This window comes from Falco cherrug, chromosome 5, assembly GCF_023634085.1.
Source record: "Falco cherrug isolate bFalChe1 chromosome 5, bFalChe1.pri, whole genome shotgun sequence".
NCBI classification, from domain to species: Eukaryota; Metazoa; Chordata; class Aves; order Falconiformes; family Falconidae; genus Falco; species Falco cherrug.
In genome coordinates, this window is record NC_073701.1 from 55,892,341 (window position 1) to 55,916,647 (window position 24,307).

Below are 24,307 nucleotides of genomic sequence, written 5' to 3' on the forward strand. Positions count from 1 at the left end.
TTGCAGCTGTTGGTTGGGTGTACTCTGCAGAAATTAAAGAACAGGATTCAGGTCCAGATGAAGACAATGTGTTTAGGTGTGTATAAATAGGTATATACGTGAGTACAAAGTGCCTAAGCAGCTGTTACCATCAATGGAAATAGGGGTGGCATGCAGACACCTAACAGAAGACTCTGGTGCCATTTTATGGCCCTCAGGGTATCAGTCTCAATTCCATTTGCTCCTCCAGAAAGGCACTGAGCCTTCTGTAAATCCCCTGTTATATCTGCAAAGCCATGCAGATGTCTTGGGTACCCTGGAGAATCCTAAAAGGCACTGGATGCCACTGCTTGAGCAATGTCACCCTGCATATATGCAAAATATATCACAGCTGGGATGGGGACACAGCAAGGGCAGAAAAGGGGGTGGAGGAGCTGGCAAAAACCATTAAGGCATTAATTATTTCTGTGGAAAGGCAGGCTTGCTTCTGTAGGTTCACCCATAAAACCAAGTCAGCAAACCTCATCTGATGGAGGTGTAGTCCCTGTCTCTGCTAGCACAGCTTTATCAGTGCAGAAGTACCTACACAGAGCATGGCCCCCTCTATTCTAGGTGCATATTGGTGCTAGGAGAGCTGGGAGGGCAGGGCGGCACAGCTCACCCTCAGGTGCTGCCTGCACTGCGGTTTTGTCTGGAGTGGCTTCATGAGGCGCAAGGCATGCCTGAAGTTACCTCCATCTCCTCATGCTGCCATCACACACAGGTTGACCCCAATGTGCAGAAGCTACTTGCAACTCCTGCAATGCCCTGAACAGGGTCTGGAAAAGAAACTTGAGATGTTCAGTGTCTTTCACCACCAAAAAATGGCAAAAATGCCAAGGGTACCAATGGGGTTTTGGACCTTGAGGTGCTGTTACTCATTGAGCAGCTCTTAGTTTTCCCACACTTTTTTCCCACAGCTAAGTGGCTTTCAAGACACTTGCTGGAGCTTCACAGCTTTGAAAAATATGGAGGGAAGGACAAAAGTGGTGTGAGAGGCTTGTTCTGGTGCTGGTGGAACAAGTCTCATGCAGGCGCTTCAGGAAGTGGGTCAGTGGCAAATCCTTTGCTTATTCACAAGGTTCATTATTTAGTTGTGTGAAGCAGACCAGCGTTAAGTCTCAGGATACGTGTTCAGATATATAGTTACTGCTCATTTCGCATGAGGCAGAAACAAAGCTAATGGCTTCATTCATAGCAGAGTACTTCCACGTTGCTTCAAGGTGCCTTTCCAGAACAGCAGTCAGAAAAGAATAGTACAGATCCCTAAATGCCACACTTGATCCAGCAAAGGAGAAAAGAGTAGAAGACGGGTCTCTCACCTGAGTGTTTTCTAGTGTTAATTAATATTAAAATACCATTTTTAAGAACAGTAGTGAGTCTCATGTAATCTTGACATTCTCAGAACTAGCAGGAAGAACAGTCGTTTATTAGTCAGCCAGAGGTTTGGATAATGACTATTTTATCTATTGATTAATTTTTATTGATGACTATTAATGAATTTTTAGCTAGATGTTCCTTTTAAATCTTGCTTTTGAATGATGCGCCTGAGAAATATTATTCATTGGTGTGTGGTACCTTTGTAGGGATTAGGGGCTGGACAATCATCTTCGTCGAATCCCTTGTTTTTTCAGCACTCTTGTCTGCATCATCCCCGTTAGTCCTGTTGAAGATGTTTGGATGAACTCTGCTTCCAGTGAAAACCTCAGGATTATTTTTTTTTAAGCGAAATTAGGGTGGAATTTTTCCAGTGCTTTTAGGATTGAGATGTATTAACGCCAAGTGTTAATGCTGTGACTTAAAAAGCAGAAGCATCATTTCTCCTGTAGCAACAAAGCAGCTCAGCAGCCACTGTTCATTTAAAAGGAATGAATTATGTATTTCACTCCATGTCCACCTCTGCAGGTTTTGCTAGCAAGGACTGCTATTAGTGGCATTATCTCTACAAAATGTGTGTTGTCCAGTTCAGTAAAAAATTCATGGTGCTGCCTTTTCCAGAAGCATGTATCTACTAAGAGGCAAGCAGGCTAGAGAGTGGATTTACACTTGACAGAGTGATAATCTCTGTGGTGGCTGTCAGCCTGCTACCACATGGGATCAAAATGTCCACACTGTGTTTAATAACAGCCAGCTTTAGGGTATGTGCTGGCTGAGTGGGCTGTAGCATGTAGGTCCTGTCTTGGTCTTGCAAAAAGGTCCTCTGCTAAGACAAAGCTGTGCTTGGGCTCCCTCCCTCCTAAAAGTCATCTAAGTTATGTGAACAAGGGGAAGGGGAAAGTCCATGTTGAGACAGGTAAGTACACTAATTTAATTTAGAGGAAGATATGTTTGACAGCAGTGTTTGATTTTAAGCCCATTTCAGAAATGGTTGATACTAAGCATGCAGAAAAGCAGCCAGAATTGAGTGATCCAGGTAAATCTCAACTGTAAATCCCTAAACTTGGCCTACTGTCATCTGTGCGAGATCTTACTGACCATTCTTTAAGCATGCATCATTTGGAGCACACCTGCATTGTATTGCATCCTAATCCAGTTATCTAATAGTGCTTTTGGCTTTTAGATATCCTTGCATGAGAAAAATAGATTTAAAAATTATTCTGGAAGATGGTTGTCTCTATATCTTAATGAGTCAGCCATTAAAGTGATTGATTTGTTACATCTAATACTTGGTGTTAAACATCTAATCTAATTAGAAATCTAGTATCTCTGCTAAAATATTAAACACATTCATTAATACCTGCCAACAAAACAGCTGTAATTGCAAGTGAACCCCTTTTATGGTGCTTTTGTGATTCCTGGTCAAAATGTGTAATTGTTCACAACTGCTATGCACTTCCTTTAAAGCACTATGTCCAAAGTTAGCAGCTGTGCTTGAGATGCTACCACTTTAACTGAAAATCATAGCTGGGGCAGGATTTTGCTTAATCATCTCTGTGAGGCCTCTGAAGGGAAGGACGGATGTGACAGGTAAAGCATTAACATAATTAAGGTTATTTATGGGTCTTCTGATGACCTTAAGTTTTGGGGAAAATAGCCCTTTACATTCAAACATTGATTTCTCCTTTTTCAAGCCTTAACTGCAGAAAGGAGAGAGCAATCTGTCAGCTGGCTTCCAAAGCATCACTTCCAAGGTATTGTCTAAGTACTGGATCTTAGTCCAAAGCCTCCTGTGCAAAGCTGAAATATCTGATTTCACATGGCTGTGATGGCATTCCAGGCAAAAAGTCCAAAAAAGGCTCCAAACCCCACATAAGGTCCCCTGGCAAATAAAATAAATGAATGAATGAATAAATAAATAAATAGAGAAAGCTTTTATAAAAAGATAAATATGTTTTAAAGAAAAAGTTAGACTTAAATGTGCTCTACCATGTCTCTGGGTTTGTTCCTTTGGTACTGGCAGACTCTCTGCAAACAAATTACACAGTATGGACTTTTAACTCCCTCTGGCAAGGCAGACTCCAAATTTCCCAGGAAAGTAGAGAGTCTCTTTGTGGAAGGCTTCCTAGCCTAGCACTGGTCCTCCCTGCCTTAGAGCAGGGGGATTGCACCTCCGTTGTTAGGTCTGGAATTGCCTTATAGTTAAACTGCTGGTTTTCTGAAGTACTTTGCAATACTTATGGCTACACAGATTATTGTGAAGATCAGTGTACTTTTTGGGGGATGTAGAATAGGGCTGTATTTGAGATTGCTTGAGCCAGAAGTTCATCCTGGAAAGGTGGGATTTACAGCCCCATTTTAAAAAGCCTTTGAGCACCAACCTTAAGTAGTAACTTTAGCAGAGTGTGCACGGACTTGGGACTGACTTATGACTTTGCTCTCTCCTAAACTGGTTTGCTTGTTTGATTTTTATACAATGATTTGTTTGCAACTGCATGTTAGGCTAGGTTAGAAGGAATGCATGGAAAGTGCAGCAGCTCATCCTGAAGGAACTTCAGGAGTGGACATTTCCAAAGATGAATTTTCACAGACAAGTGTATTTTTGTATAACTACAGACTAAATAACCCAATATGTAGATTATAATCAGTATGAGCTGATCTGCCTGGGGGCTGCTGTTTGTGCCGACAGGAGGAAGGCGATGGGTGCACAGAGGTTGGTGGCAGGGAGAGGGTATTGCATTTTTGGGTGGCAGCTTGCCTTCCAGCGGCTGAAATTACAAAGTTGAAGTTTTAGTTAACATTTGGCTGAACTATTTCCACTGTCAATACCACATTTAAATGTTATTTGGAGCAAAAACTAGTCTTTCGGTTGTATTTAGGCTTGGGACAGCATCAGATAAAATAACTTCCTGGGCAGCAAATTGGAGCTCTGGTACACACCAGGTACCAGTGTGTGGCTTAGGTACGTGGCAGGACCAGCTGGTTCCCAGCCATGCTGTGGTGCCAACAGTTTGACTTTGCGAGTCTCAGAAATACGTGTTGTGGCTGATACTTCATCTTGGGCTTCTTAGGATTTTTTGCCCAGAGATGGAAATGCACATGCAATCTCAAAATACTTTGAAAATTGCCATGTCTTCATGTATGTCCTGCGTGGAGTGGATGACAGAAGTTAGGTGTTATCTGGATAGTGAATCCTCCCTTAAACTGTCTCCAAGACTGTTTTCACATCCCTATGAAATTTGCACATTGCTGAGAGGTTGTGCTGCTGTGGTCACACTCAGGAGGCACTTAGGAGGCAGCTGAAGGTGTCAGTCCTGTCAGATGTTGTTTTGGGGGAAGAAATCCCAAGCAGAGCTCCTCCTCCACCTAAAATACACACCTGGAACATTTTTAAATTGATATGGTTTTATTGAAGAGCTAAGGGGAACAAAAACTGCTGACATCATAATGATTTTGTCTTTCTAATATAAAAAATTGAATACATTTTGCAGTGCTGGAAAATGTTACCTAAACATTCTTTGTATCCTGTGTTCCAGGAAGTCGATGGCATCATTCATCTAATTTAAGTTTGTGATTTTATGGCAATATTAGAAAACATTGTTGTGTCCACTAGGCACTCTAGAAATACAGCACCTGCATAAACCACCCCAAATATTCTGTGGCTTTTTTCAGAGAAATGCATAGAAGCAGAGCTTTGGACACATATGCATTCTGTTTGGGGAACCAGTTGTAGCAGTGGTTATGATTTTCTGGCTGCTTGTAGACAAGAGCTTTCCAGAGGTCAAATTGCAACATATGCATATTTTAAACTCATGTTTTTAATTGGCTGTGCTGTGCTGAATTTTGTAGAGAAATTAATACAGTAAGGTAAGCTATGAAATTCTAACATTGCACTGATAAAAATAAATAGAACTCAGTGGTTTCTTTCTCTTTTTTGTTTAGGAAACAATTAGTGTAACATGCATCCCTGAATCTCATCATTAAGGTAGAAAATACTTAAATATACTTTGATTGACAGTTTCTAGCAGCACCGATGTGGGAAAAGATGCTTTTTGTCAGCCCCACGTATAATTGTAATTCTCGTTGAATTTTTTTTCTGTAAATGGGCTGATGCTGGGAATATAGTTTGAGAAGCTCACATGCTTTTCTGAAATTTATGCTTCCCATGGTGGCAATAAATTACAAAAATCATGTTATGTGCCTTCAAGTTCTCAGAATACAAATGTAGATTTTTCCTTCAGAGGCCTACTGTCATTCTGCATCTGTGAAGTTTGTTACTTCTACACTGAATAGAAAGCAAATACAAAATGCTGCATTTTTGTAATTTTACTGATGTTGTAATTCCTCAGCAATCTAGCAATACGTAGATACCATTTATGGTATCATTGATGGTATTTCTAAATACAGACTAACTTTAGCACAGTTTTATTTTGGCTATGAAACTGTAGCTTCATCTCTTAGGTTACATCAGCCTAAGCGCTAGATGTGTACCACTGTGTCCCATCCCACTGATACCACTATCGTGAAGTAACAAAAGATAAAGCTTCTACTTTAATTACTAAAAATCAACACTGGGACTGTGCTTTTCTGTGACAGAAGTGTCTTTTATGTGAAAAGTTCTTGATGAACAAAACCCCAGTCAGGTTCCTGACAATAGAGAAAGTGAGTTTATGTACCAAAACGTCTTGGTTTCAAACTTTAAATGTTTTTAAATAAATATTTTAAAAATTACATGAATTTTGAATAGCAAAAAAAGAGAAGAATTTGCTTTCCTGGTAAGTCTGTTACCAACTCAGCATCACTCTTGTGACACAGATGAAAAAGGAGACTAATATAAGTCTTGTGAAATATTATGGATCCACACCCAAAGGACAGAAAATCATCCACTGTACTTTTGGCAACACAAAAAAATGAAAAGCAATAATGCTATTTTGTTTACACTGCTTTATTACTTCGCATTTGGTTCTTTCAAAAAATGTACTACCACTTTGTTATTATTATTGCTATTATTTACTTTTGTTGTAAACCTTGTTTTGGTCTTTGGAGAGATTGAAGAAGTGGAGAGATTGAAGAGCTCCAAAAGGTGAAGAATACAAAAGAGGCTTAAAGTGTCCCACGCGTCTGCAGTTGTGTTCCTGCCGTCGGCACAGGTGTAGTGCCTGCCAGCAGTGCTGGTTCTCGATCATGGTATCACTGCTCTGAACTACTATATCTGGAAAGGGGGAAAATCCCCTGCAAGAAACTTTCACTTTTCTCTCTGCCTCATTGTCTCAGAAACCAGCGTCAGCATCCTTGTACCACTCTCTTTTCAATTACTAGTTTTAATTCTGTGGACGCAGCAGTGAAAAGAATGTATAGTAGTGACAAAAAGGGGGAAAGAACCATAAAGCTGTTACAATTCTATAAATGGTTGATAAATAATGCTCATCTTTCTATGAAGAACCTTGCGCGCCCATATCAACTTAAAACCATCAGAGATACAACAGAAAGCATCAATGAAAACATGCTAGTTGGAGGGAAAAAGTCCGCAAGGCAGATACTCAGAATCAAAAATACGCTATTAATTTTTTAAAAGCAGATGTAGAGTAGAACTAAAGCTGTTGTATGAAAACAAGATCACTGCCTTGCTAAGAGATTTCCTCATCTTCTTACTAACATAATGTGTTTCTTAGGCAACGTATTGTTGCACATAGATAAGCGAGGGCTTCCAAAAAATGGGTTGGTGCTGAAGACATTGATGAGATATTTTATGCTTTCTGGCAGTGTTACTGATCTACGCTAGCTTTAAGACTAATACCTGTGCAATTTCAAAGATTTCACATGGAAATGTCAGACTGGATCTAATAGTGTGTTATGGCAAAGTAGTCCAAAGTGTGTGAAAAAATACAAATATAAATAACAGAAATTACTTTAACATAAGGCCGAATTTTAGTTTAATATTGGCAGTTCATGTTTTAATAATGTGTACTCCTCCTTGATGTCAAAAAATCCTTTTTTTTGCACAATTCCATTCAGGAATTATGTTTTTTCTAGTTTTCTTTATTTGCCAGTGCTTAAGAGTACAAAAGCCCAGAGAGTGACCTTGCTTATAATTCAAAATATGTTCAGGAGCAGCTTGAACATCTTGGAAGCAGTGCATGTTTCAGCTCTAGTGTTTCAAACTTCCTGGTCATGTTGAGGTTTGATTTCACAGTGCTTCAAATAGTAATAGCTTTCCTGCAGGTCTGGCTGAAAAGAAACATCATAAGCAGTGCAACATCAAGTTCTGAACATTCTGAAATTTGGGATGAGTATTTTTAGTAGTAAATACAAATCAGTAAGGGGACTTTGAATCTACTCTGTACTGATGGTGGCTGAGATAACTAAGTAGGAATCAGTGGAGTTGTCTTCTCACATTCCAGTGCATGTATGTGCAGTCTTTGGGTGAGGGTCGTGGCCATTCCTTTAAGTGAGCTCGCCAGCCAGGTGGTGCTGCATGGAATCTGAGTATTTTAATTTTATCTATGTTTATTTTGGTATGGGTTTTTGACGGCTGCTGGGTGGTTTTGATAGGAGGAGAATTTTAACTAAATGACTTGAAATTCCACTCCTTGGGATAAATGTTTAGAATAGAACAAAAGAAGAAGGGAAAATTAACTTGCCTTTTGCTGTCAAGAATGTTACAAATAACTCACTGCCTAGTGGCATTGAGACATCAGAGGTGACAGAAAGTATCTGCACATGGTTTTATTTAATTTATGTACATATGGAAATCTGTAATAATTTTCTTGGGTGTTGTTATGCGGTGTTTTCTTGCAATTTTACAGCCATGACTGGGAAGCCAAGCTCCCTGCCATTGAAGCTGAAGAGGCACAGGCTTTTTGTGTGCTTGTTTTTGGGGGGACTTGCTATCAGCCTGATTTCTGTTAAAGATTGTTCAATTAAAATGTAATTGCAGAAGAAATGGTACTAATTAGCATATATGTGCTCCCATGAAGCATAGCTTATTCCCATTCATTATGGACAGGAGTGTGAACTGGATCTCTTACAGCCGTCCTGGAAACACTCCCAATGCAAGAGCGCTCCTGGGATCTTGTGCCTCTCTGCAAGCAAAGGAAAAGGAAAAGTATTTGGTATCTTCCCTGGCATGTGTTTATTCTTACCTTTTATTCTGGCAAACACACCACTTCTTGCACGTTCCCCTGTGGCACAATTATTGGATGTAAGCAAGGTAAATGACTTTGCATTTTCCCTTTATGATAGAGGAGTTGCATCCCACATTAACAAGGCTTAAGAACATCTGTGCACTGTAACTCACATACTGATTATATGTTTCCTCATTAATATATATAGGCAAAACATATGAAGAAACAGTGGAAACTCTTTCATTCAAAAAGTGAAACTTTGCAGTTGTGAGTTGATTTTATGTTTTAGCTTTTCCTTTTCACATTAACTTCTTGCCAAGCTGCATGTAAACCTCCTTTGTCTAGAAAATGCAACCTTTTCAAGAGTAAAATATTCCAGGGGTTAGCTAAAACCAGTCTTAACAGTGCTATTCTTCTGGCTTCATGCCTATGGAAGTGGTTAATGGTTGGAATTTATGTCACAGAACACATCATAATTTGTTAGAAGAAACTGGATTCAGTCACAGCATAGGCATTTTTCTCTTCCTGTCATTATATTTTGTGAGGACTTACTTATTTCCTGCAATCTCAGGCCATGTGAAGAAGAGAATGATAAAATTTCTGCATAATTTTTCTGAGAATACATTTATACTCCAGATGACCTTTGGAGTAAATTTGAACTGTTAGATTTTCCCACATATTTATAGCTCTGGCTGTGCATCTTTGCCAGCAAATCTTACAGGCTTTGTCCACCAAACATTTATTTATGGTAAAAAAACCCACACAATTTGCACTTGGAACACTATAGGAAAAGTTCAAAGCCATTACATTTGAAGTTAAGCATTCATTTATAGTCTTATTTTTTTTTGTATTGTCATCAGCCAATGATATATTCAAATTCATAACACATTTACTTAAGATGACTCTTTATTTCATTTAATGCTGTTCTGTACTGATAACCATCACCTGTGAAAGTGATTTTCCTGAGACCACACTGGCATATATAAAATACTGATCGTTTTATTTCTACTGAGCGATCAAGGATTCAACAGCTACCTTATGCCTAGGTTTCTTCATTCAAGCCTACTCAGATTAGATGGGTATTTCTCAGAGAATAGGCTGTTCTGCTTTATATTAAGAAAAAATTATGTGGAAATCTTAATTTACAAGCAAAAACTGGCAATTCTATTTTGTGTCAGACTTTATAAAATTTGCTTATACTACATAAAGTTGTTATATAGTTGTTGGCTACATTAACATATATTCCCAAAGAAAAAATATTTGCTGGAGAGCATGTTTGGTTTGTTGAATTGATCTGGATTTCTGCTTCCGTGTGTAGCTACACAGTGCTCTGTACGTCTTGCCACACCGTGGGACACCAAGGCTGTTGTGTGACTTCCACCCTGGTCAATATCCATGTAAGCTGGTTCTTGGTAGATACCAGCAAATGATGCTCCTGAAGAAACCTGGAATGGAGAAGGGAGGAGCATGTGTGTGCAATTAAGCAGAGGCTCCTGTGGGGCAGTACCTGGGTATAAAGAGTCCAGGCAGATGTGCTGGGCAATGCAGCTGTGTTACTGGCGTGAGGCTGGGCAATGCAGCTGTGTTACTGGCGTGAGGCATGGAGGAAGTGCAGCTCTCCCAAGATTTACATTAACTCATGGTTTCCTTCAGCAATGACCCTGAAAGTCTGTTAAGGCCCCAATTCACCAGTGCCATTAAAAACTGTTTCTTTTTAAACATACCTTTAAATCTGGTCTCAAAATACACATTTAAGTGCTTTGCTGAGCTGTGGATTAAGTGTAACACCTGTGTTGTCTCGTAGGCTGGGTTTGTGCACGGCAGGCATTGCAGGGGGTCAGATGGAAGATCGTTTATCCTAATTACTGTGATGTAAGAGGAGCAACAGGGGGTAGACAGGCAGAAAGTTCTTTAATCCCGCCATGTACAGAACAAAAGCATTTTCAGCACCCCTTCAAGATGTGTGATGGCACATAATCTCCCATGTCTCCGTCAGTCCTTTCGTAACTGCACTGAAAATGGATTTGCTCTGTTAACATTAGTTGAGAAGCCCTTGTTGCCAATAATCGAAATGTGCGATAGAAATAGATTTTTCTTAAGATTAAATGGACTTTGAAAGCCTCCAGTACAACTCAATGTAAAATACTCTGTTACCACTGGTGTTCATACCAGCCCAATCTCTTCAGTGTTTGTTTTAAGCATTTCTATTTTTCTGAAGGTAAGAAAAGAAGGCATTGAGTCTTGGTATTGCAAATACATTTGTACTTCTTCAGTAGCTGTGCCATTATTTTGTACTGAGAAAGAGTAATATGAAATTCAGCCCCTGTGAAAATGCTGCAAGGTTATTTCTGAATTTTGGTGACAAAACTAAACTGTGTGGCATTCAATGAAGAAAGACAAATTAGACCATTTGGTGGAGGGGATGTAGACTAGACTGTATATCAAAGCCCTTCAGTGATTATCCAGTCTATATTCAAAATCAAAGGAGTAGCAATTATCATATGGGGGGGGGTGTGTGTGTGGAAGGTTGTCATCTACTGTTGTGCTTTCTGAAGTGGAATTTTTGTATTATACAGAGTAGCTACTTAGTTAATGCCTCTGTTTTTGTAGTAACTGTCTCTCTCTATCCTAGCGAACATACCTGAATATATTAATATGAATAGCTAAAGCTTTTCTGTGTTTGCATACTATCCAGGTTTGCACTGTTACATGTGGCAGAATATCAAGCTATGTCATAGAAATGACATTTTCATACATACTGTATAGTATGCATACATGGACAGAGCAGTAGGAACCAACATGGCATGACATGTATTTAGGAAGCAACCACTCCATAGGGTGTAACTGTTCAATTCTGTGAAATATTTTTAGTTTTCAAATGCTTGGGTAATAAATAATTTACTTAGTGTTGCCCAGTTGCCTGGTTTTGTGAAGAGCTCTTAGCAGAACAAAAGGCATTAGAGAGACCTGGTGCTGCATCAAGGGACCCCATCTCAGTTCAGCTGGGGGCTGTCAGTCCCTGCCCTGGCTAAGGTGCATGTGACTGTCCCCAGTGCTATCCCAGCTCTGCCTGGCTGTGGACCCTGGTGACCTAGACTCTGATTTGCAGATTGACTCTCCAGCTTGGCCCCAGACCTGTTGTGCCACAACAAACGACGGCAGTGGGGCTAGGAGATGCCTCCATCTGCCCCCCAGCCTGCCCCACTCCCTTGCTGGGTTGGTGGGATGGGCCTTGGCTTGTTCCCCCCCATGGGGTTTCTCCACAGCTCCTGGCCCCTTGCAGTGACTGTGGGTGCTTGGTCCTTCCCTAAACATCATACAGGTGAAACCTTGATCCTCCTCAAATTTTGTTGAGTGCAGTGAACCTGTGAGTGGGAGTCATGGTGCATCTGCACAAGATTCATTGTGAAATAAGAGGCTGAACTGTGCAGTTTAAACCATGGTTGAATCTTCATGGCTATTCTCAGTTACATGAATGAAAAAATTGAGCTAGAGTTCATTGTAATCACTTCTGTCTTCACATAATGTAAATTCAGATGGATGGATTTTACAGGAACTAATATATAAAGATTGGCTTTTTACATGAGGCCAGGTATTTGGAATTTAAGGTCGAAAAGGAATTTGGTTTTGGAAGTTATGAGCAGCTGAAGAGAGAATTTAGAATGGAAGCGACTATTACATTAGCCACACATTACTACTAATAAATACTGAATAGTGCGGTGAGGCATTGACCCAGTGTATGCTTATTTTAAGCATCTGCTCAACTTGAAAAAATCTAAGGAATCTCAGTGAAAGTGGTAGACTTTTTCAGACTGTTCTTCTAGCACATACATAAATGGGATTGCTTCACTGGAGCTATAATGCACAGTAAAATACTAATGTAATAAACAGGAAGAAATCGATGCATTAGGAAAATGTAATCATTGAATTTCTCTGACTGATTTTTCACTCTCTCTTTCTCCCTCCCCCTCTTTTCTCATATATAAGCATAGATATATATACATCTATATATAATTCCAGTACAAACATACTTTTGGATTACCATAATCAAACAACATTACCAGATTTTGCTCTGTCATGTCTGAGGTCCCGTGTGGTACTTCAGATTTGCACTGAAAGTATGGATACCAGAAAGTTCTGGAGATACATGCCAGAGGAGTTATTAAAATGGAGCAAACCCTCTGTAAAATTATGTCTATAGCTATGGAATAGCAAGTGTCAACTTCTGTAAACCAAGAAACTATTTTTTTTCTAAATTATCTGATTAGTCTTTTAGCATTATTTGAATTAATATTAAATATTGTGAAATGATTTTACCATTGTAAGGAATTTGTGCAATAAAGAATAAAATAATTTTCTAAAAAAAGTTAACTATTAAAACATATTTATTAGCTATAGCTGATTATTCATGGTTTATTAATACTTTAGTATCCAAAAAAATAACATAACTTTATTTTGTACTATTTTAGGTTATAATGGAAGTCTTGAAAGGCTTTGAAGCAGAGATAAAGTGTTCAGAACACTTCGCTGGTGAGAGTCACGGTTCAATAAGGTATGCTATATTCTTAATTTTCTTATTTTTAAATGTAACAAAGCTATACTTTTGCTAGAGATGTTATAGTGAACATGATGGAGGAAAATAGCTTTGATTCATGCCTTGCAAAGGCTTGGTCTAGTATGTCAATGTACATCATGTGCAAAGCTGAAGTCCACCAGTTTGTGTGAGATGATAACTTTTATGATTAAAATGGTATTTTACAACAGTAGGAGAAACCCAAGAACAGGATCAAAAGCTGAGCACAAGTGACAGCATGGTACCTACCAATTAAAATCAGATTCCAACAACAGAAGATGGGAAGATTATTAAATATATATAATCAAATATCATTTTTTGTATTTATTGATCTTTTCAAAACCCCCATTAATTTTCCCCAGCTGCCTCTCTGTCACATACTGTACCAGGACTATATGGTTGGCACCAGTATTGCTAATGTGCTGCTCGGCACAGATGTCGGTGTGTGGAGCGGGCAGAGCTCACAGCCACGCTGTGGATCCTTCGGAGCAGTGTGTGTGGACCCTGGCCTATGCAAGAGTTGTCGAGCATTCTGGTTTTAAAGATTGCCAGCAAGGTAATGGTGGAGTGCCTTCACTTCAGCTGGTTACTTTGCAATCCTTGATTTAAGTTAGGTCAAGGTAGAAGCAGCTAAAAATATTTTTGCATAAAAGGTTGAAACAGATCACAGAGCTAAAAAGGTCTGTGAAGACACAGCTGGCTTAAGGATCATAGGATTGCAGTGTAATTCAGGCTGGCAGGGACCTCAGGAGGTCCCTAGTCCTACTGCCTGTTCAAAGCAGGCTCAGCTGTGAGATCGGGGCTTTGTCTAGACTGGATTTGAAAACCTCTAAGGGCAGTGACTGCACAGCCTCTCTGGGCAACCTTAACCCTGCCTGACTGCTCCTCATGGTGGAAAAGGTTTTCCACATAGCCGGTCTGAACCGCTTCTTTCCACTTACGCTTCTTGTCTCTCGTCCTTTCACTCTGCACTGCAGGGAGAAGCCTGCTGCTGTCTTCTTGATAGCCTCCTCACAGGTGCTGGAAAGCTGGCTATAGGGTCCCCCTGAAGGTGTCTTTCCCAGAGTGAAGAAGCCCTGGTCTCTCAGCCTCTTCTGATGGGGTGAGTGCTCCAGGTCTGACCATCGTGGTGGCCCTCTGCTAAACTTGCTGCAGTGCGTTGACACCTTCTGCTCGTACTGGGGATCTCAGATCTGGGTGCGGCATTCTAGATGCAGTCTGAAAACCATTTGATTTTAGTTGGATCACGTCTCTGATCTGTCTCAGCTGGAGGCTGCAAAAGCCCAGGTGTCCGCAGAAGACAAGGAGGAGGCCCAGGCCGGCGAGGGCAGAACTGCCCTTGCTGGCGGCAGCGTGCACTGCAGACAGCTCGCACAGCCCCTGTGCAGTGCTGCAGAGGTGTCAGCCTGGGGCTGCCCGTGAGGACAGCCTCTTCGCCTTGCATCCGCGAGGCTCTTGTGGCACTGCTGAATCTCAGATTCCCTTTTCCATCGACAGCCCCGTTTTTGTGCACCCCCCCTCCGCACAAGGGCTGTATTTCCAGCAGGAGACCTCAGGTGGCAGCAGCATCACAGCTTTTGTAACCCCTCCTGGTCTCCGTGCGGTTCCTCCTTGTGCCGCCAGTCATCGGAACGTGTTAACGAGGGGCCCTTGCGCTTAACAACCTTATTAGCAAATCATCAGCCTATCGAAGAGTGAAAGTGTGTTTTCCTGGCTGATTTGGTGATGTGCAGATCTCCTTTAGATGCCCTGCATCCATGTTTTATATATCCATGTAAACGATGAATATTTTTATATATTCATGTAAGACAAATTTGGGTTACTTTGGGTTGATAATGTGTTTGATCTGAGTTAAACCTCCTAGAGCACTCTCTGAGAGATTTTGTCTCCTCTAAGTTAGATAGTTGTCCAATTTCTGATTTCTTGTATGTGACCATATGTGACTGAAAAGGAGGGAGGAAGGTATTCAAAGGATCGCCAAAGGGACAGTAGGGAATACAGAAGGGAGGAATTTGCGAGTAGAACAAGCAACAAAGAGTTTAAAGAAAACATGGTGAGAGATGTAGGAAATCAAACTGAGAACGAACAAGGGAGGAAAAAGCTCAAGCTTGGTTGGCATAGATTGTTTCTCACAGCTCTGTGTCCGGGGCTCTGGAACACCCTTGTGCTGTTTCAGGGCACAGTGTCGCAGAGATTAGCTTTAGGATTTCCTGCTGTTCTCGCTTGCCATGACTCTGTCTCTCCAAGTGGTTTCTTTAGGCACTGGACACTAGAAGATCTTCTCTGTACTTTGAGTTTCACTGCCAGTCAGCCACGATCTTTGAAGTCTTCCACACAGTTTCCCGTTTGTGGCTCCTTGCCATTACATACCTGTAGAAAACAAAAAAGCACCAAAACTTTCTGTTCTCTCCTCCCAAAATGGACAAGTAAGCAAAGAACATTCCTCTTGAGCATAGTGGTTTTGAAGTCACATTCCTATGACTGGACAGAAAAAGAAAACAATTTAAAGATCAGCAGAAAAAATTGCCACTGAAAGGAGATCGTCAATGGGCCGTTTCTCCAACCTGGCCCTGAAAAGGCCTTACTTCCTGACACCCACAAGAGCTTGTGACCTTCTTTTACTTGACTGCAGCATTAGAACAAGATGTTCATGGTCTTACAGGAGTGAAAAATGGGCACCAAATTATATTTGCTCCTTCTGCACTGGAAAATAACGAAAATGGTAGATTTATTCAGTTTTAATGGACTCAGGTATTTTTGGTACATCTGTCACATTTGATAGTGATTACAGCAGTGTGTTTGTGTCCAGAGTACACAACTGTTGGTGTACAGATTACAGCAGAGTAATTTGTGTCCAACGTGTACCATCTCTTGCTGTATGGGATTCATGATGGGAAGGAATGGGTGGTAGACTGCTGCCAGGTATGGGTAATGCCACTGCTCAGCAGTTTGCAGAATGCATCCATGAAGAGGAGAAATTAGGAAGGATAGATGCTGTGTAGATTAAGATGCTGGTGGCATCTCAAAGCTGGTGACGTTTTTTCAGAGGAGTGGTCCAGAGAAGGGCAACAAAGCTAGTGAAGGGTCTGGAGCACAAGTCTGATGAGGATCGGCTGAGGGAACTGGGGTTGTTTAATCTGCTGGAGACTCAGGGGGATCTTATTGCTCTCTACAACTACCTGACAGGAGGCTGTAGGCAGGTGGGGGTCGGTCCCTTCTCCCAGGTAACTAGCGACAGGACAAGAAGGAACAGCTTCAGGCTGTGCCAGGGGAGGTTTAGATTGGGTATTAGGAAAAATGTTTTCACTGACAGGGTGCTGAAGCATTGGAACAGGCTGCCCAGGGAGGTGATGGAATCACCATCCCTGGAGATATTTTAAAAACGTGTAGATGTGGTGCTTAGGGAAATGGTTTAGTGGTGGACTTGGCAGTGCTAGGCTAACAGTTGGATGTGATGATCTCAAAGGTGTTTTCAAACCTAAATGATTCTATGATCTCAAAACAAAGAGATACAAACACTGTATCTCTTCATGAAGGAGGTGGCAGGGCTACTCAATCTGTGGCACAGCTGAGCACAGACACAAAATTCAATAGGTCTCCTGGACCAGCGCTGCTGAATCTTGTGCAGAGCAGAAGAGGGGTCTAATGCCAGTGCCATCTACTGAGCCCATCTTCCAGTACCCTGGTATTTGCTCCAGAGCCTTCTCACCTGGACCACCAGTGGTGGTGTATAATAAACATTTTCTTTGGGCAAGACGGTAGGTGATTTTGCATCATAGGTGAAGTATATAAGGCTCCAGTTACTTCAATATTGGAATTAATGGGATGAAAAATAAAAGAACCTCACAGCAGCATTTGCTCCCATAGTGACAGTTTTCTAAAAACGTCAGTTATTTGTATGTAATATACATATAAATAGCCCTTTTAAAAATAATGATTCACTGGAGATTATTTGATATCATTTTATAAATGCACTAATTAAAACACAATTGTGGGTCTGTTAAATACCTCATTTGCCCATATTTATGTTTTTTTGTTATGAAGCACAGTATTTTAAATTGTGAGTTGACTTCAGCATGGGGTTTATATTAATGTATAATTGTTGGTTTTACTTATATTTGTGAGGAGAATTGTGGGATTTCCCTGGACAGCTTAACATATTTTGCATAAACTGATTGTCTTCCAGTTTTGGAAGAAATACTTGCAAAGCTTCTAGAAGTACATGCATTTATTACATGTGAATTGGCACTTTTGTTTCATTTGGGCTTCTTACAAGGTGGTCTGTGCTCCCACACACTGTATCTTGTTCTTGCATCTTTTAAGGGGTAAAGTTTCTATAAAGCATTGATTAAATCACTGTAAAATATGAGGCAGACTACACAGGCTTGGTGTTTCAGGGAGTGGGGAGAGGATTTAACTCCCAATAAGAAAGCTGAACTGATCAGAAAATAGAAAGGAGAAATATTTGGATGAATCTGGCGTGTACAAAGTGACTTAAAAAAAAGGTTCTGGCAGGTTTTTTTCCTGTTGTTTGCAGTGGGAGGACTATGGAATCACAAATGGGTGTAAAAATAGGAGCCCCTGGCAAAGGTTGTTTCCTTGCAATATTTGATAGGGAAGACAGGTGGGGAAGCTCTGTCTCCAGCCTTCTCTGCAGTGGGAAGTTTTAGAGCTGTTTTAGCAATGTGGAAGCAGTGTTGGTGCTTAAAATGGAGCAAACACTGCTGTAGACAGGCTGTGGGTGCTTTTACAAGGTGTCATGGAAAGCTGTCCAGATCATGTCCCCACATCCCGGCAATCAAAATCCATCTGTTCTGCCGCTGGGCTTGACTGGTGGGGTCCAGTGGTGGGAACTTTGAATGGAAAAAAACAGAGCAAACTCTTACTGTATGCTGCGGAGAGCATGGGCCTTTGAGACGCTGGAGGAACTGCCAGGAGTTCATGTATGACCAGCATATGTTTAAAACAACAGCCACGATGCACATGCACCTTCAGGCATATATGGCCCAAGGAACCACGTGGGCGATTTCAGATACGTAATTACTCTCTCCAGCGTCAGCAAGACTTCTCAAACGCTTGATATTTCAAACATGTTTTAAGTGTGAGCCAGTGTCACAAAACTGTGACAGCTTGACATCTCATGCATGACTGATCTGTGACAGAGGTGGCAGAATGGCCAAGTGCCTTAAAAGGCTCTGGTTTTTCATCCCCTCTTCCCTGGAGGAAGAGGGAGCATCTTTCCCCAGAGAGACATGGGTTTATATTCCATATTTTACCAGTTATTCAGATGCAGTGATAATCAGTGCACACAAATATACATGCACTTTTTTTTTTCTATGTCAGTAGTTATACTGAATTTTTATATATACACAGAGAAACAGCAAAGTCACAGAAATGCAGCACAGAGAAATAAATGAGTCATACAACAGCCAAGACAGGCTGTGGTCTGGAGCTGGCAATGAGAACGTGCAACCAGTGCAGAACTTTGCTGATTTCAGTGAGATGGCACATATATTCTTTGCCAATCAGGGTTTAAAATAGGGTGGGAGAGGATGCAGTGAAAGGAAAGACATAAGGAAAAAACAAAGTAGCACAAAATTAGTACAGCACAGCGATTACTCTATGCTAGCACAAATCATCAGAGAGAGAAGAGCCACAAAAAGTTTTTGGGGAAAAATACTAACTTTCCAGACAGTGAAAGTGGCAATGTAAAATCACAGTTCAAAGCACAACATATCACATCATACAGGTGCAATTAAAGCTGCCCAGTAACATTGGGTTGTAGTTCTGAAACTGCAGAGGAATATCCTATGCAAAAAATGTGTTACTTAATATACAGCTTCAACAGATGTACAAATTCTGCTACTTCACATGTAAATCTGGATTTATAATGGAGTAGCATCAAACTAAAATAATCTTAGCTTAAGCTTTCACTAATTGTAAAAGCAGAGTATTTGACAAGGCAATGTTGACAAGGGCAATACTAACTGTTGGCCAGGACCGCATTGTACTCGGCGCATTATGAATGAAGACCTAAAGCCCAGTGCCTCAGAGAGTTTACAACCTAAATAACATAAACCAGATGTTAGAAATCAATCTATGACCCACTGAAATTAACACAAGGTTTGCACTGATTTCAGTGAGGCTAGCTATCACCCAGGCTTTCTGTGCAGAGTAAGAATGAGACTAATAGATCTGAAGGACCGAGGACACCACTCTGTTATCTAGTCTTAACGTCTCCATAATGCAAGATTTAGTATTTCCCTAAATCCTTTACTGACCAAAGGCGTAACTTTTAGACAAGTGGCCATTTTTATTACTTACACTTTTAACGGTAAAGAGCTCACTAATTTCTGTAGGAATAGGCTTATTTAAAAAAGGTTCCCAGTTTTCATCTTTAACCACCTGTGGTTAGTCCATTTAATGCATGATGCTGTCACCTGTTTAGCTGCTTAGTCAAAATGTCATGCTAGTTCCTGTCTCATACAGATATCTACATGTATTACATTCATACCACTCCCTTGCCAACAAAATTTATAATCTGTAAAAAAAGGCAAGTTAGAAAGCATTGGAATTTTTTTTCCTTAAGTCCACTTTCATTACATCTGTGATAGTATCCTGCAAATCAAGAGCCAAAAACAGGTTCAGCATTACAGTGACAAGAAAATCAAACAACCTGCAGGTCAGCATTAGTCCTTTAGACTTCAAAGGCCACCTAATAATTACAACTTCTCCTGCTGACCACTGATTAAATATAGCATAATCCACCAAAAGTTTTTTCAGTACCAGATGCCAAAGATCTTTTCTGTCAAATTAATCTGGGTGTAGGAAGAAATTACCAGATAACCTTCTAACTCTGCCTGTGCAAGGGTTGTGATTCAGAAAGCTGTTGGGAAAGTCAGTCATTCTGACTCTCAGAGTGCCAGCAGGGACAATGTCAAGCCCTGGAGGGCTTGCGTAGGACAAATATTACAGAAGATAATATTCTAGAGCAAGGAAGATCTGAAAAAAAACCACAAAGGCTGAGATGAGATATTATGTGATGTCAAAATGAGTCAATAAATAATGAAGTCTATCTTAATAAAACATAAAAGGTAACACAATTTCAAGATTCAGAAGAGGTGACAAATTAATTGCGTTACATTTGATTCTGAATGAGACCATAGATCCAGATTCAGATGATGAGCTGGTAATTCTGGATATGCCTAAACTACACAATGGAACAGTGCAATGCATTGTGAACTGTCTTTCAAACTGAGAAATCCAGCATGCTTTCAGTCAACAGCAGCTCCAATCTTTTTACCTAGCAGGGGTACTCGATAGGAAATCCATAGTATACTTAGGTTTGTGTGTGCCTGAAAGTCTGTCTTATAATGCAATGGAGTTTAGAAGGACAGTATTATACAAAGGAAAAATATTACAGATTATTTATTACCAAGATAACACTTAACAAGATGGGAAGACTTAATTGCTACATGTTGGGAAAGAGAAAAACCAGCCATTACTGTGAGGGACCTTGTAGCTTTCTGCTATTTGTTCCTTTTTTTGTCAGCTGAAGTTGCCACACGCATACCTCTGCAAGTTTGGGAATGGTCAACCTACAAGTAGGTCCACACCTACTGTGTAGGTGCATGGCCACACAACAACTTTGCAGTACATTTGCTGAACGTGTTTTTCAACACAAAAAAAGTCTGCTTCATTCAACTTCATCATAAAATGGAGTTTTGAAGCTACACAGTGAGGTCTCACTGCTTACTTCACTAGAGAAATAACCATACACCTGGGGTGTTAGGACCATCTAACCTTCTCCCATGCATGGCTTCACCCTAAGTTGAACCTGCTGGTTTCTACAGCTTTAGGGATAGTGAGAGAAATCCCCACTGAGGGCTACTTTGCAGGCACAAAGACATGCCCTGTCCCAGCGCATGCTCCCTGTGCTGGTGTGCTGCGGGGCTGCGCTGGTGTTAGTACATGCATTGCCCCCACTTTGCACAAGGGGAAATAAGACTTAGAAAGATTTTACCCCAAACGCCATAATTTCCAACTCAAGAGCCACTCCAGGGTTTGTTCAATTACAGGAACTGTATCAGGACAAAGCAGCTGAATTGGCAAAAGCATGCAGGATCCCACTAGGAGGGCACAGAGGATGTTTGATTCTGTATGATGTTTAGTCCAAGTATGCTCCACTTTTATCCTTCTCCAAGACTGGACTTCAGCAAGTTCTCTTAACAGCTGAAGTATTAAAGGGAAACAGCTTCATTAGAACAGGAGGAAATATTTTTATAAAACCCAAATAGATAACATAAAATTTTATCTAACAGTGTTGCGAGTGAAATAAACAGCTTTCAGGTAGACAGGAAGATAGAAATACAAATCAGTTCACAGAGTAAGGGACAAGAAGGTTGTTTGCCAGAAGGGTGTCATCCCAGGAAGGGGAGAAGACATTTAGCAACCAGTGGATGTGTACTACAGCTCAGGATGCATACGGTATAAGAAAAAGAATTCAGGTAGAACTCAGTATTAGGCAGGAATTTAGAGAAGATGCTAAAAGGAGTGCTGACTTTATCCCAAATCTATTCAAAGTAAAGGCCTTTAATCATATGCTGGAAGTGAAAACAGGCAGCCTTAAGGTGTGAAAAAAAGATTAATTCCAGCTGAAGAATGGGACCACTGAAAGGAAAGAAAGAAAGAAAGAAAGAAAAGAAAGAAAGAAAGAAAAAGAAAGAAAGAAAGAAAGAGGGAGGGAGGAAGAAAGGAAGGGAGGAAGGAAGGAAGGAAGGAAGGAAGGGACAAAAGCCTAAATGATCACTCGAGAAAGGCAGTAGCAGTGTGTCAGGAGACTGAGAAATCATTCAATTGCAGTCCCAGCACCCCAGAAATGGTGTACCCTACCTTCCACTGGAGCAGAGTGTCTGAAAAAATAAATAAACCCTGTGAGTTTGGGAGAGGCTGTGGTTCACACATTCTCCATGTATGTCTGAGGGCTTAGCTCATGTGTGCCCCTGAGCCTAATATTGAGGCAACATGCCCCAACCCTCCCAGCTCACTATCCACCATCACGCTCTGGATATACGCTTGTACCAGCACTCACAGGAGACCCTTGCTCTCTGTGTCTTCCATGTGTCAGTCATGTCACATCTCAGCAGCTCGTCTTCTTGGGGAATTGCTGTCAGTCCTTGGTGTAGGTATCAGGAATTCAGCACAGTTTTCATTCTGAATGAAATAGCAGACCTTTACACTACCATATTAGCCCTGGAGTCAGGTAATAGCTGACTGGTGTCTCTAAATATTATTGTGCAGATGTAAAATCTCTGTAGGAATATTAATTTCTACCCTTTTTCCCTAAGACAGTAGCTACCGTATTGAAAGAAGACTTCCAAAATTGCAGTTATTTTCCCGTTGTGTTGCCTGTGGTGTACATCTGAATTTCAAAACCACCTTTTACCCAGCTATATATAAATTACCTTTCCTTTGCCATCATCTTGGTCAAAATGAAGTCCATTTACATTAATATTTTCTCATGGATATTTTACAATTTTTTGCTGAAGTACTGTATCATAGATAATACCTGTCATTACCTTGGAAGGCCTATAGCAGCCTCAGTAACAGGCTGTATTAAAGAACTGTAGATGGGGAGCACCCAGCTTGCCCCGAGAACACCGGACCTGTCATGGGGAAATGAGCATGCAGAAGGCTCTGCCCGAGGGTCTTGGGTTTCTACCAAGACTGTGTTGTATGGTGTGTTGTTGACATGTTGGCTAATGACAAAGGCAGGTAATGTTCAACAAGGAGCAGTGCCGGGTCCTGCACTTGGGTCCCCATGCAACACTGCAGGCTTGGGGCAGAGCGGCTGGAAAGCTGAGTATTACTGTGGGCAGCAGTGAGGGCCACAGAAGTCAGGTGGATACCAGGATCTGTGGTGCTGAGGTGCAGACCTTGCCCATACAACAAAATCTTCCCTCCAACAAAAGCCCTCCATGAACATGGTGGTTGGCATCCATCCATCCTGATAGCCCCAAGGAAGGAGCTGGAGCCAGTTTCTTTCTTGTGACATCTTACACAGAACAAGACAAATATGCATACATATTTATTATTAAGAGACCTGGAAGGCAGACGTAGTGTTTGTCACATTCTAGGGTGCTGAGGGCTCTTTAGCTTTGCCCAGTTGAGGGGGGTTTCTATGGCTTTGCTCTTTGCCCAGAGTGGTGATTGTGCTGGGAGGGATGGAGAGGAATCGTTTCTAGTAACTGTTCCTGTGTATATATAAATATTCCCTGGCTGGGGCTGGCTTACCACATAAGATGTCAATCCATGATTCCCTTCCCCCGCCTTCCCCTCCCTCCTCACATCTCTACCAGCACAGCAGATTCCAATAATAAACCCAACACTGTGAAAGCCAGGTGTCACCCAAATTCATTTGCTGCAGCATTTGATCTATCCTCTGCTTCAAGGTACAGATTTCAGAATCTTTTATGAGATGCAGTTTGCAGCTTTGTACCATACAAGACATTCTGCAGCATTTTATAAAATTTTATCCAATATTATGTAGAATATTTTAGCAATAAGCCATTTTTTGGGGGATCAGTTCCAATACAAGCTTGCATACATATGAAAGTGCACAGAGAAAATGCAAACATCCTCAAAGCACTGTTAACTGTTAACACTTAAGCTTCCAGAAGATCTCTGCTGGGCTATTTATTTTGTAATGGAGCTTGTGCAGACCACAAGGAAACTAAAATGGAATATAAGGCACAGTGACTGCTTTACTATGGCTATTTAGCTTTACAAAGCAGAGATGCCTCAGTTCATCCAGCGTCCTCTGCAGTGCGGAGGAGCCCAGGAGGGATCATGGGCTGAATAGCATCACCTTATGCCTCGCTGGGCTCCTCTTAGCTTTCCTGAACAAGCAACATCTCTGTTTCTAGGTCTCATCAACCACTGACACATCCTCCATTTGGCAGACTGACTACACAGGTGCATCTGCAGCTCTAGCTCTCCTCTCCTCATTGTAATTATTTGTCTTCCCCAGTGCCAGCCAGAGCACACCACGTGCTGCCAGCCCCTGCAAGCCTGCAATCCACAGCCACCCCTTTACCTTTCAGACACCCCCCAAAAGTACCACAAGAGCTCATTACATCAGAGCTCTGGGCATAAACAGTTAATGTCCCCCCATGGTGGGAAGAAACTAAGAAGTGGCACCTGAAAACTGTGGAAA

At 41.1% G+C, this 24,307-nt stretch overlaps 1 protein-coding gene across 2 annotated transcripts in view; it reads left to right on the top strand.

The window, feature by feature from the left end:
- HELB (DNA helicase B) overlaps window positions 1–24,307 on the top strand; it is a 72,972-nt gene that overhangs the window by 4,824 nt on the left and 43,841 nt on the right. Inside the window, exons 2-4 of one of the 2 annotated variants that reach the window (XM_055712785.1) lie at window positions 12,989–13,071; window positions 13,455–13,648; window positions 14,070–14,194. The gene's annotated coding sequence lies outside the window, so the exon portion shown is untranslated. The remainder of the gene's footprint in view (window positions 1–12,988; window positions 13,072–13,454; window positions 13,649–14,069; window positions 14,195–24,307) is intronic. The other variant, XM_055712786.1, reaches the window with a different exon arrangement.